A 13,214-nucleotide genomic window follows, 5' to 3' on the forward strand; every position below is an offset into this window, starting at 1 on the left:
TTCTGATTCCAAGAATAGAAATTATATCAAGAAACCTAAGAACTCAGCAGACAAACTCTCTCACAGATCAGACTATGTTAAGAAGATCAGAATGATAGACACAGAGAGATTAGAGAAGATAGAAAAGCTTCACAGAATGCTCAGACTGAGTGTTGTGAAGAGATTGACTGAAGAGTCTCTCAATCTCTTATAAGAGAAGAGAAGAAAGAGAGAGAAGAAGTCTGTACAACTACTTTCTATAACACTGAGAGTTAACACTCTGAGAATCTTTATGAGAATTCTTGAAGAGAGTATCTATAATCTGAAGAGTTTACAGGCTTTGAGAAGTATCACAGAAGACCTGATGTAAGAGAAAACAGAGTATAAGTCTTCATAAAATCTTCTATTCAGATTGTCTGAACTGCAACTGAAGAATGAATATACTCAGTATATTCAGAAACTGCTCATAGCAGAGATCAATTCTGCAGAAATAAAGAATTAAAGAGACTTAAATAATCTCTTATAAAGAGAGAGCTGAATTTATATATCTGTAAATGAGTTTCTATGTATAGAACTTATTAAAAGATATCATGACTCTTCTCTAGTAAGTCATTTTACAGATACTAGAACTCATGAGTTACTTATAAGAAAATACTTCTGATCAAAGATATGAGAACTTGTGAAGAAGATAGTAAATTCTTACACTGTTTATCAGAATTCACAGATAGTACAGTTCAGATTATATAAAGAACTTACTTCTCTACTCATTTCATGAGAACCTTGAGAACAGCTAGAAATAAATACTCTTGTAAGTCTCTCTGAAAGCAAGAACATATATAATATCTGCTTTAACAGTGTGCTGATGATAGTGAATTACTTCATCAAGATAGCACACTTCATACTCACTCACAAGAACTTGAAGTCAAAGAATTTGACTTATATCTTTGTTTATAATATGATCTGATTGCATGAGTTATCTATAAACATTATCTTAGATAGAGAATCAATCTTCATAGAAGAGTTCTGATCTGATCTGATAACTATACTGAAGATCTTAAAAGATCTAAGTACAGCTTTTTATTAACAGACAGATGATCAGACAGAATATCTGATAAGTATATTGAAATAGTATCTGCAGTGCTTTGTCAATTATAATCAGAATAACTGAGTGTATTGATTATCACTCACAGAGTTTATATACAACAACTCAAAGCATGTCAGCACAGATAAAACTCTGTTTGAGATGCTCACTGAGACTCATCTGTGAATGATCTTAATAAACCTGTGAGAGTATACTATAGAGTGTGACAATATCTGTGAACAGGCTGAGAGAATTCAGAAGATCTGAGAGAAAGTCTGTGAATTCTTAAGAAAGACTCAAGAGTATCAGAAGAGATACTATGACTTTAAGCATATTATAAAGAGTTTCAAGAAAGATAATAGAGTCTGACTAAGTTTAGAAAATATTATTATATAAAGATCTAGTAAGAAGCTGAATCTCTTATAAACAGGGTCTTGTAAGATTGTGAAGAAAGTTAGCTCATAGTTTTATAGATTAAAACTGTTATCTAAGTTATAAATATACAATATTTTTCATGTCTCTTTACTTCATAAATATAAGAAATTCTCAGAAAAGAACTCTGTGACTTATCATTCTATCTATAAAATACTAGAGAGTGAAAGAGAATATCAGGTCAAAAAAATTATTGACTCAGAGAAGTGAGATCACAAGCTCTGATTCAAGATTCAGTGATAAGAATATTCTGATAAGATAAATAAGTTCACTTAAGAATCATCTGAGTAGATAAGATATCTGCAGAAGCTGAGACATGACTTTTATACTGTGAATTCTGATAAGTCAGAATAATACAGTCTTCACTAAGAATCTGATTATAATAAAGATATTAATACTGTTATTTATAAATTCTAGTCTATAAGATAATGAGTTTCTACTGAGATGAACAGTCTGCAGTATATATAAGAAAAGAAGAAATCATATTCTTATTAAAGTTAAAAAAACAGAAAATAAACAGAACTGTGAATATAATTTAGAGATTAATAAAGAAAAAATAAAGAAAATTCATACTCACACTCTTAACACTTATGATATTCAACTCTCTTATAACTACTAATTTTCTTCTTCAAAGAAGAAGAGAGCATCATATTCACAGTATAGATAATTATTATATTTAGTATAAAGACTATCAGAAATGCACAGACTTCAGAGAAGCTGAATATCAGAGTATATACAGTTGTAGCAGAGTCTTAAGAGCTGACTGTCTGTGCATATGATCAGATATCTCTTACAAAGCTGTGTCTGCTCTTTCAGTTGTGCTAAAGTATTCAGCTCAGAAATAATTGAGATGCAGAGAGAGAGCTCATCTGCTCAGATTAACTTCTGTCATGAATTTATAACATTCATATTGTCTTAATTACCTGGATTTTGCAGGTACTCAGAGACTCATCTCTCATTGACAATGAAATTGCAGAAATGCACTGCAGTGTGAGAATCATTGATAGAAAATCTAGACATATTTGCATATATCTGGTCAGAGATTGTGTGAGCAGAGGAAGAGTGATCATAGGCCTGCAAGACTGCAGAAGACACTGACAATATTAGAAGCTTTGCAAGAACTGTCAGCTAGAGTCTGTAAGGAATTACTTGTGAGAAGACTTACAGTAAAGAGAGAGACTGCACTGCTTAGAGTCAGAGACTGATCTGAAAGAGGCAGAGAATTGACTGCTGGCCTGAAGATCAGGTGTGATAGTGAAGCTGAGAAAGATGAAGATGTGATTATGAGTAGTAATGTTCCTGCTTCATCAGTCAGTAAAAAGTAATCAGAGAAGTTATGAGAACACTCATAAGAAGCTCAGCAGCAGTCAGACATTGTTGTAAAGATATTGAAATTGAAAAATTTTTATTCTTGAAAAGTTCTTGAATCAATATATAAATATTGTTAGAAACACTCTCTCTCTGTCATCTGAGTGAAAATACTTCACAGATGAATAAGAATACTCACAGTTTATAGAGATGAAAGCTGTTACAGAAAAAGAGAAAAGAAGATGAAATTCTATGAATAGATCTGAGATATTTATACTACTCTAGAGAGGTTTGCTTACACTGTAAGTGATTCTGCAGAACAGTCAGATTACTCTAATAAATAAGAGTGATTATGAATTACAGATCTGAATCTTTCTATATGACTATAAAGAGTAATTACAGACTGTGAATATCTTGATTCTACAATTCTATAGAGTTGATGAAAGAATGAAAAATTCCTTACAATTCTACAGTGTCAAAGAACAATGATTTATAAGAATAAGTGAAAGATCAACTTACAAATGTTTCTCTTTGATAAGAGTGATCTTACAGAGAGTAATTCATCTGTGAGATGAATCTATGTAATGATTACACAAGAATCTTGTGAAAATGATTGAGAGTTAATCAGAACTCTTCTGTATGAAAGATATGAGATGAATCTGTGTGATAGTCAGAGAAGAATCTGTAGATTATAAAGAATCTCACAGAATAAGAAACTGAGTGACAGACTCTTTTCTCTTCACAGTAACAAGAGATTTTTTCTCACTGAGATTTTTATAGATATAAAGAGTTTTTAGTGAGTATTACTGCAGTGCTGAGCTGATTCTATGAAGTCACTCAGTGAAAGGCTTCACAGATGAAGCCTTAGAGAGAAAAGAGTATATAAGAAATCTCACTTCTTATGAATTCTTTATCTCTATTTCTATCTCTTATATAATCAATAGAGCTAGCAGCTCTTGACTACACATAACTATATAGACTGAAGTTCATGAATACTATTCATAACTCAGCTTGAATGCTATTATACATTTAATCTCTATATTTTATCTTTCTATTATGAATACTTCTAGTAGTTAACAGTACATATCACGCCAAGCTGCAAACACCTGAATAATCGCCTGCGAGCACTTATTCTTACATAATATCAGAGTTCATCAATCAATTGCACTGAGCTTGTCAACCTGGCTTTCTGAATCTATTTGAATAATCAATTCTTTAAGAAAAAGGTCAATAAGATCTCTTCTAAGTAATCAATAATAAGATCTAAACAGCACTGTGACAGCTTCAGTGTGAAGAAAGTAAAGAAGAATTTCAAGTATTCTGATTCTTCACTCACTGTGAAGAAATGTTAAAAAAGATTTGACAAAGATCTCTGTTTCAACTGCAGAGCTGATGAACACTATATCAGTAATTGTAAGAAGCTGAAGAAGAGAAGAAACTGAGAAGACATCTTCTCAAAGTTAACTTCTCTTCTGACAAATGTATCTGTGAAAGATAAAGAAGAGAAAGAAAAGAATTAACAATTCTCATATCTCTGAGTTCATGTTACAATCACAATGCATACTCTGAATGAGAAGGTATTAGTGAGATGTCTACTCAACTTCAGAATGAATATCAACTTCATATTCTATTTCTTTTCTTTGATAAAGAATTGAAAGAAGATAGATTCATCAGATCATGTGAAATTTACAGATGAAACAAAATGTCATTATTTTAATATAATCTAAGCAAAGTGTGTGATCACAGACTTAGAAGAAATCTTCAAGAAGAGCAGTCTGCTTCTTCATACAGTCAACATCATAGATAAGAATATCATTCTGAGTCTTCTGTGATTGAGAGAAAACAATTCTCTCATTGACTGAGTCACTCAGATGTGACAGTACTGTCTCACTGATGAAGAGACAGTGATAGAGAAATCTGAAGAGTTTCATTGAAAGAATCTTGAGAAAAAGATTGAGTCAATATACTGTATAACAGATGATTGAGACTTGAGAATAGATGAAGAAGTCATCATTCTCACTGCAAGATTAGCAGCAGTATTCATTATTAAAGACAGATGTATATGATATCTCTTTACAGATTTTAAGAATGTCTTTTCAGAAAGGAAAGTAGTGAAGTTTCCTGATATCAAGATATGATATAAGATTTGTCTTGAAGACAGTGCAATGATACTGTATGAGCCTCTTTATAACTTGTCTGTAAAGGAATTAAATGTTCTGCACAAATATCTTGAAGAAGTGCAATCAAAGAACTGAATATGTTTATCAAAGAGTTCAGCAGAGATGTCTATACTCTTTATGCTTAAGAAGAATAATAGACTATATCTATACATAGACTACAGAGGTCTCAATAGAGTGATAGTTAAGAATTACTATTTATTACTGTTAATTGATGAGATGATTAATCAATTATCTGAAATAAAGGTGTTCTCAAAGATTGATATACAGAATGTCTATCATAGAATCAGAGTTAATAAAGATGATGTTTGAAAAACAGCTTTTCATACCAAGTACAGCAATTTTGAATATCTTGTTTTACCTTTTAATCTTTGTAATGCTTCAGCCATCTTTCAGACCTATATAAATAAGACACTGCAGAGCCTTGTTAACATCTTCTGCATAGTATATCTGAATGACATTTTAATCTTCTTGAAATCAGAGAAAGAACATGATATTCATGTTTGAGAAGTGTTGAGTCACTTGAGACAGTATTAACTCTATACAAATATTAAAAAATGCTCATTCTACATGCAGAAGATTGATTTCTTAGATTATATTATTAAGATGAACAGCATTTCAATGAACAGAAGCTGAGTCTTCATTATTGAGAACTGATCAGTGCTGTGAATGTATCATGAGATACAGGTATTTCTAGAATTTATGAATTTCTACAGATAATTCATCTATACATATTCACAGATTACTGCTTCTCTTACAGATCTGTTAAAGAGAAGTATTAAAGACAGAAAAATAAGATCATTTATCCTCACTTAAGACACTATGCAGGTGTTTGCAGAATTGAAACAAGCTTTCACAGATATTATAATACTGAATCATTTTAACTCTGACTTACTCAGTCAGTGTGAGACTGATGCATCTGAGAATGAGATCTGTGAAATCTTTTCACAGTTGATATCAGAGATCTTTCAATGTTGAAAGAATCAGAAAATAATCATCTCTGAAGAAACAGATAATGAATTGTCTGTGAGAGAAGACTTTTTCACAGAGTTTATAAGATACTGTGAATAGAGATCAGTGATCTTCTTCTTCAAGAAGTTATTACTTATACAGAGAAGATATAATACTCATGATTAGAAGATGTTAATAATTATTGAATTCTTTAAGATCTGATGATATTATCTTCAGAGTAGTAAGTACTCAGTGCAAGTTCTCACTGATTATAAAAATCTGTGTTATTTCTTAACAACAAAGAGCTTGACAGAATATCAAGTCAGATAAGTGAAGCTGCTTTCAGAGTATGATTTCTATATCTGATACTGTTCAGATCAGCTTAATCTCACTGACACACTGTCTAGATGACCTGATTATAATATTATTAATGCAGAGAAGAATTCTATAAAAGAATCTCTGTCATCACTGCAGAAGAAGCTAGCTGCAGAGGGTTGAGATTCTCTAAAGCTTGAGAATGGCGCTGAAGAGGCAGCTGTGTGACTCAGTATAGAAGGTGAAAGAGAATCTGAGTCTCTGTGAGAGATTGACACTGAAAATCATAAGCTTCTCATATCATATCTTACAATCATTGAATTGATAAAGAATGAAACAGTCTACAATCTTTCAATCTGACTACTTTTGAAATTCATTAATAAGTTATAGAAGAGAAATGTCTCTACTGTAGCTTGAATTCAGAAATTGAAGAAGAAAGAGTTCAGTTTGAACTTGAAAGAGACAGACTCTGAGCAGAGCAGTGCTGCTAAGAAATCAAGTCACTGATAACTAGAAGAATATGAACTTCTACTACTGAATAATTCAGTCTTTGTTTCTTGTAGCAGAGCAGTGCATCAGAAGTTATTGAGAATTCATCATAATAATTCTTATACAGAGCACTTCAGGTTAGAGAAGACTGAGAAGCTTCTAAAATATAAATACACTTAGAACAAGCTCTGAGCAGATGTTAAAGAGTATATTGAAACTTATAATATCTGTTAAAGAATAAAGATTCTGCAGTATAAGTAATACAGTAAGTTAATATCACTGTCTATTTCAAAGAACTCATGACAGAATCTATCAATGAATTTCATAGTTGATCTGTCAAAGTTGATAAGAGTCAAAGAATAAGACTAAATTTTAGTCATTGTTGATCACTTCACAAAGATGATCAGATATATCTCTACTTATAAAAAGATTAAAGTCTCTGAATTAACTGATCTGTTTTTAGATATCATCATTTATAATTACAGTACTCTGAAATCATTGATAATAGATCAAGAATCTCTCTTCATCAGTAAATACTGATCAGCTTTTTACTATTATCTTATAATAAGATGTCTTCTCAGTACTGCATTTTATTCACAGACTGATGATCAGACTGAATATCAGAATCAGATACTAGAATAGCATCTTCAAGTGTTCTGTTTATATTATTAGAATAATTAGCTCAAACATCTTCTAATCACTGAATTCATATATAATAATGTAAAGAATACAATCTTAAAGATATCTTCTTTCTATACTTATTATGAATATAATTCTTTGTTACTCAGTGACATCATGAATAATGTTTTAAAGAAGAGAATAGACAGTCAGAATGTCAGACAGATACAGAGAATAAAGTATCTCTCAGTGTTAGAAGTAAAAGTAAGATTGAAACTTTTAAACAAAATTTATAAGAAGACAGTAAAAAGCATTCACTGTGTTCAGAAGTGATAGATGAAATACTATAATTAAAAACATCTTCTCATGAAGTTCTTGATAGAGAATCAAGTGCTACTTTCAGTAAAGAATATCAAGATAATGAGACTGTATAAGAAGCTCAGTGAGTGATGACTAGAATCTTTCTCAGTAATAAGAGTGATAAGTAAGCAGATATATAAGTTAAAATTACTCACAGAATTAAAATCAATTTATTCTGTTTTTCACATTTTCTATTTAAAGCTCTATAAGTAATATCTCAGAATGAAGCCATCTCAGCTAAATGATATTAAGATTAAGAGTGATACTGAATATCTTATAAAGAAAATATTGAATAAGTGAATATATTACAGCAAGCTTCAATATCTCATTAAATGAGAAGATTATTCATTATCAGAGAATTTATAAGAACTATTTAAGTATTTGAAAAATGCTGAGAAAGAGATTGCAATCTATGAGATAACTAGTAGAGACTGCTCTATTATACATCAGAGACATTGAATAAGAAACATCATTTAAAACTTCTTATTTTTCTCAAAGAGTTTTTTAGAGATAATCTTATGATGATGAGTCAGCATCTTATAGACTCTGTAGCACTCTTCTTCTATTTTCTCTCAAAGAGTTTTTAGAAGTTTAATAAGACTACACAAGTGTAATATTTCTGAAGCAGTTAAAAGAAAAGAAATATTTAAAATTAATAAAAAGATTAACATTATTGATCTGTAGACTGCTGCTATTTTAATAAGATCACAGCTCACTGAAAAAGTAAAAAGAAGAATCAGAGTCTACTTATTAATAATTATATCTCTATTAAACTCATTCTTCACTATTGAAGTCTTCAGCACTGATATCTTTGTCTGCTGAGAAGTTAGTACTGCAGTGTCATAGAGAAGCATACTACAGAAGAGTATAAGAGATACTGAAAGTATTAACTTACTAACTTATAAAGTATCTCAGTTATCTATTTCAACTGAAGTGAGATTCTCTTCAATCAGTGATTGATCTCTGTGACACTTTCAGCACTGACTGATTTCTTCTTGAGATCAGTCATTCTGAGGTGTTTTTTCATCTTAAAGACTCATGCTTTTGTCTCTTTTTACAGATGAGTAAGAGAGACCTTCTCAGCTCTGACAGAATTTATCAACACTTAGAGCTCTGAGACTCTCACTCTGTACTGCTTGAGTATCTAGACTTCTTATCAGAACTGATATAATATCTTTCTGTGAAGTAATACTTACAGAGAGACAGAAGTTGTTGTTACAGATATAACAGAAACAATAAGAGTGAAAGAAGAAATAAGTGTATAAAATCCCTCTCTTCTTCAGCTGCTTGATGCAGTACAGACAAGTAGCAGTATCAGTCAGAGACTGCACTGAAGCCTTCTCACAGAGAGAAGATAAAGAAACTGTGATACTCTGTAAACTCAACTCAGCAGCATTCTGAGCAGGACTCAGACATGCTGTGAGAGAGAAACTATGAATTGAGCTTCTTGAAGTCACTGTCTCTGAAATCAAGCTCTCTCCGAGTTCCTCTCTGAATGATCACACAGGGTCATATATCACTGTATTGACTGAGGGGGGAGGCAGTGTTGTAACAGCAGTGAGAGGAACAGAGAATGAAACAGACACAGATGAACTGATCAGCAGAAGAGATAACATCTCACTGCAAGATGCAGCAACTACCACCACAGCTGTAAAAGAAGCAGGAGAAGAAGATGTGACAATGAGAGCAGTGCTCCCGCGGCTCATTGACATCACTGCCTTCACCTCCAACCTGGCTTTCTTGGCAGTCACGGAGGCCGCTGCTGCATCACAAAGACATTTACTCACTAGAAAATGTCAGAATAAGCCCTCTACTGTCTTTCAAGAATGATGCTCTCATGCACTCACTATTACAGATGAGAAGAGGAGAGAAAAATATATCACAGAGAAGAAAGATCTTTTCAGAAAAATTCTATCACTACTGTTAGCTTTGTCTCTAAAACACATTACTTTTACAGAGAATTTCATATATAGAATGAAATATATTGAAAGATCTGTAAGTCACTTATTAACTATATTTTTTCACATTTCAAATTGATATATAAGAAACTCACTTATCATGTGTTTGATTTGAATGAAGATGAGAAAAGAAAGATCTACACAGTCAGTAGAAAAACTCATCTATTTCTTTGTATTATACACAGCATATATACTGTCAATCAGTTAATAACTGTTGCTATACAATAAAGATAATTTCTAATTCAGTAATCTTGAGAGCATAGAGACTATGCTCTTAAAGAGAAGAGTATTATCATACTTTCAGTCATATCAAGACCTTATTGTGATTTCACATAGCTCATTGCTTTCATGTGAATAATTTCATCTCTTTCACAGACTGACTGAACTGGTTTTCAACTACTCTATGACATCATTCAGATATATTATAGAAAGATTCAATTGATGAATATAAGAACCTCACTTCTATACAAGATTAGCAGATTACTCTTTCTTAATAATAAGACACTGCTGAGGTATCACTTCAGCTATTCTTACTCATGAAATGAGAGAAGAGTATTCACTCATTGTCTATAAAGAATAGCTAGATACTGGCTTCTCATTAAAGAAGTCAGTGATTCATTTTACTTCTACTGAAATATACACAAGAGTTACTGCGTGTCTCATACAATCTTCTTAGTATACTAAGTATGATATCTGTGATATTCTCACAATAACCCTGTAGCCTATGAGCTTGCTATTTAAGCAAGATAGTCAAGCTCACTCATACAGCTTCTCAAACAACTACCTCTATATATCATCACTAACTGGCCACTGCTTCGGTTCCGCCACGTTACATGAATACAAAGACTCAAGAATGAATCTCAAAGCTCAAACACAGTGTTTAAACTGTCAAAGATATGAACACTTTGCAATCTCATGTTTTAAAGACTCAAAATATGCATTCTGTGTCAGAGATCACAAAACTAGTGAGTATAAATGTGAAACATGCTTAAAAAGAGATGAAATATATTAACACACTCTGCTTAAGTGCTCTAATTGCAAAGAAAAACATATATCTAGCTTAAAAGAATGTATGTTTACTCCTAGAACTCAAAAGAACTGGAGAAAAGATGAAGCTCAAAGTCAATCTAGAACTGAAGAGAAGAGTTAAGTCAGTAGACTTACAACTACAAGCTTAAAAAGAAGAAACTCTCAACTATCTAAATCTTCAAACTTCAATTCTTCAGCTAAATGTAAACAGAATTTGAATCCTCAAACTTCTGTTAAGATTAGAGAATTGAGAAATGACTCTGATAATAAACTAGATATAATGTAAGTAGTTGAGATTTCTACTTTTCAAAATAGTTATAATCTACTATCTGATGATAGTGAGTAGATTCTACTCTATCTCTACTCTCTTTTAGTATGAATATATAATAAAAACAATAAAAAAAGTTTAAAAACTCTTCAAAAATCACATTTATTCAAAATAATATGAATAGAAACTCAAATTGTATTTATTCTTATCTTCAAATTGTATTTGAATAAAAAGTTAATTTTATACTACTTCAGAAACTGAATTTTGATGCTGAGTAAAATTATATCATTTCTCATTCAAGCTACTACTGCTTTCTATCTCAAAAGTCTGAGATAAAGTCAAGAGTAGTGATCTATGAAAGAAAGAGATTAAGATATTAATTTAATCTAAGATTTAATATCATGTCTGACTCTGATATTCTGATGAGTGATATTATAGATAAAGAAAATGAGTTTGATACTATACAGCTTATAAATATCTATAATGAAAAGTCATTGAAGAAAAATAACAATATCTGAACAATTGATAGAGAATTTCTGAACATAACTTTATCAAGAAACTCTATAATTGCAGAAGATTTCAATGCACATCATCTCTAATGAAATTCAGAATGTAAGAGAGTAGTGAGAGCTGATAATCTGATTGAATGAATCTTTGAGCATTCAATAGATTTGATTAATAAGTCTGATTAATAAACATTCTTTAGAAAAGACTTGAAACAGAAGTCTATTATAGATCTAATCTTCATATTATAAAATCTAATGAAAAGAAAACTTGTAAACTGATTTATTAATTCAAATGAGACATCAGAATCAGATCATGAGATTATTTAATTTAATATTGAACTGAGTGAAAAACAAATGAGTGAAAATCCTCTTCTCTTTAATTAGTATAACTTTGAAAAAGCTGATTGAAAAGCAGTTAAAGAAAGCATAAAACTGTTAAAATCTGAAAGATAGAATAAGCTATATTGAAATTCTGATCAAGATATCTCAAATAAAATGCTTGAGAATAGAGTGAAGCTTATTACATCTATTATTCTAACAAGTGTTAGAGATAATATTTTAAAAAGAAAATCTTCTGAGTATTCAAAACCTTGATGAAATGAGAATATCTTATCTAAAAGAAAAGAATTAGCTACTGCTAGAAGAGATTGAAAGAATGATGTAATATCTGATGAAGAGTTCAAAGCTGTCAGAAATGAATATTTTTCAGATATTAAAAGAGCTAAAACAGACTGCTGAAATAAATTTCTTGAAGAAGCACAAGAGAAGAAAGTTTTTAAAGCTTTTAACTATACTAAAACAAGAAGTGTAGCAAAACTTCCAGCCTTAGAATATGAGTTTCAGAATGAATCATATACAGCAAACTCTTTTGAGGAAAAATATCAAGCTTTTATAAGAATTCTCTTTCAGAACTTATCAGATTCAGTGTAAGAAATTCCGCTTCTCGCGGATTCTTTACCCCTATTTCTATCTCTCATGTAATCAATAGAGCTAGTGGCCCTTGACTACACATAACTATATAGACTGAAGTTCATGAATACTATTCACAACTCAGCTTGAATACTATTATATATTTAATCTCTACATTTATCTTTCTACTGTGAATACTTCTAGTAGTTAACAGTACATATCACATCAAGCTGCAAACACCTGAATAATCATCTACAAGCACTTATTCTTACATTTCAAGCTCAGTCAGTCAGTAACTGCTTATTATGACTGAAAGAACTAGAAACTCACATGCTTCAATCCCTGCAAACTCTACTGCAGACACTCAGAAGCAGTCACTCAAATCATAAATAACTCTTATAAAAGAAGTCTCAGAGAACTTATCAATCACTTACAGAACATCATTCTCTACATCTGTGATAGAGAAACTCTTCAAACTTATGAATAAATCAATCTCAGTGAAGAACATTCTTGAGCATCTTCTGCAGAATTAAGCTATTTTTCTATAAGAAATGCTTACTATCTGTAAACACTCTTGAACTGAGTCTCTAGACATGATCTTCAGAGATATCTATGAACTGAAAAGAAACTTTCTTAAGCTGTGACTACTTAAGATCACTTATTAAATCACAATCTATAAAAGCTTTTATGAGTTTGTATTTGAAATTGACTTGCAAGTCTGACTGTATGATATAAAAGATGAAGAAGCTGTTATCTATGCAATAACAGACCTCTATTACACTGAAGTCAAGAACTGACTGAATTATCTAGAGAATGATTATGAGAGATTTCACT

Source organism: Blastomyces dermatitidis (genome assembly GCF_000003525.1).
Source record: "Blastomyces dermatitidis ER-3 genomic scaffold supercont1.2, whole genome shotgun sequence".
Classification (NCBI taxonomy): Eukaryota; Fungi; Ascomycota; class Eurotiomycetes; order Onygenales; family Ajellomycetaceae; genus Blastomyces; species Blastomyces dermatitidis.